General features: G+C 37.5%; 1 non-coding gene across 1 annotated transcript; it reads right to left on the bottom strand.

Moving 5' to 3' along the window:
* Positions 1–1,176: 1,176 nt before the first annotated feature.
* Positions 1,177–1,306, bottom strand: LOC115029607 (small nucleolar RNA SNORA75). Its single transcript, XR_003835176.1, has one exon. It is a non-coding gene; the product is annotated as a small nucleolar RNA SNORA75 (small nucleolar RNA).
* Between the last annotated feature and the right edge of the window lie 522 nt (positions 1,307–1,828).

Genomic DNA, 1,828 nt, shown 5'->3' on the forward strand with positions numbered 1-1,828 from the left:
TCAAAGCAGTCATGATGCTGGATTAAAATACCTCCACATCAACTACTATGCGTATGGTTTTACTTTCTTTTTGTCTCAGTCATTATCTGTTACAACTTACTTCCTCCTTCAGAATGGGATGATTTTCTCTATCTCTCATCCCTATATTCTCCCCATCTCCTATTCCTAAATCCATTTACAGTTTTCCTAGTGAAGCTATATCATAATTTGACTTAGAGCAGCATTACTGTATTACGATGATGATACTAATGTTATGTGTAGCCAAGGTCTGTAGATCAATTATTATTCTTTCCACTCACAGATTTGTCCTTCTTGGGTTGAATCTCTGGAAGTTTTTCATTTTTTTAAAATCTATTCCAACATCTGCTAATTGTCTAGTGTTCTTCTTAATGCATGTGGCCAAACATGCAATCTGCCATTTCAGATTCCTAAGAAGAAAGGATAAATGCCTTTAGTGTGGAAAGTCTGACCTGAGACTCCTCTCCAGAGTTGTCATCGTGACTTTGCTTTCAGACACAGTATGTGAACCTTTTCACCTCTCTCTGTGTCACTAGGCTCTCACAATATATTTTTTTAGTTAAAAAAACTTATTTTGCTACTTCTTCAGATGCCTGAAAAGGTCATAAAATGTTCAGTGCTGTGAGTAATGAAAATGTCCTTAGTTCCTCATGTTAATGCCCCAAGATAGACATCTAGGAAAACTTCAGACATTAGAAAACACTTTCCTTTTAGCAGCTTTAAAACATTGTTGTGATGTCTATCTGCAGCCTTAACATCCACCCTCTTCAAGCCTGTGCATGTCCTAGAGTGACAGGACTGTGATTTGATGTCTTTCATTGTGAGCCATCATCCAGGAACCCTGAACTCCTTCAATCTTGGTTATTTAGCTTTGGAAATTTTACTTGTAATGTTTCTTAAATCATTTCCCCTTTTCGGTCTTGTTATTTGATTGGTCAGCATGTGAATTTAGTGTCTAGTCTTCTGATTTACATCCCCACCTTTTCTACTTCTGTATCTTTTTGTTTTTCCTTTTTAAAAAAAATTTTTTTTATTAATTTCCCACCCATTTTAAATTAAGTAAGCACATTTTAAAGTGACACAATATGCACCAAGTCACTCACATAGAGTGACCACACAGAAAGTACTCTTTAGGTCAAGAAAAGACCCAGTATCTCAGAATGCTTCACACAACAGCCAAATATACCTCTGCAAAACCAGAAGATATGTGCTAGTTCTGTGACCCCTCTCCTCTTGTGCGAATCCATAATCTGCCACCGGTTGACAGAAAGGGGCTCAGTGAGAAGACCTTTTTGGTTTTCTTATTCTCCTTTGTCCTCCCTGGAGGTTATTCTCTAATTTTATTTTTATATTCATATTTAAGAGTTTTTAAAGTCTTATTCATTTTTATTTTATGTGAGAGCATTTTGCTCACATGTATTTGTGAACCATCTGTGTGCCTGGTGCCTGAGGAGATCAGAGGAGAGTATTGGAGTCATGCATGGTTGTAAGCCACCAGATGGGTGGTAGGACTGGAACTCGGGACCTCAGTTAAGAGCAATGTGTGCTCTCAACAACTGCTGAGCCATCTCTCCAGCCCTGCTATTTAATTTTTAATGTGTGCAATTAATAATATTTTAAAGTCTTTTCTTACTTTTTGAAATCCTAAATATTTATTTTATTTTAAATTGTATGTGTATATTTGTGCCTTTGCCCATGAGTACAGGTGCCCACAGGCGTAAGACCCCTAGATCTGCAGTTACTGGCAGCTGTGGCACCCAGTGTGAATGCTGGGAGATGAACTTGTGTCTTTTGCATGTACTTGTAACCT

The sequence above is a fragment of the Mus caroli genome, unplaced genomic scaffold (genome assembly GCF_978045245.1).
Source record: "Mus caroli unplaced genomic scaffold, Mus_caroli_1 scaffold_17, whole genome shotgun sequence".
Taxonomy (NCBI): Eukaryota; Metazoa; Chordata; class Mammalia; order Rodentia; family Muridae; genus Mus; species Mus caroli.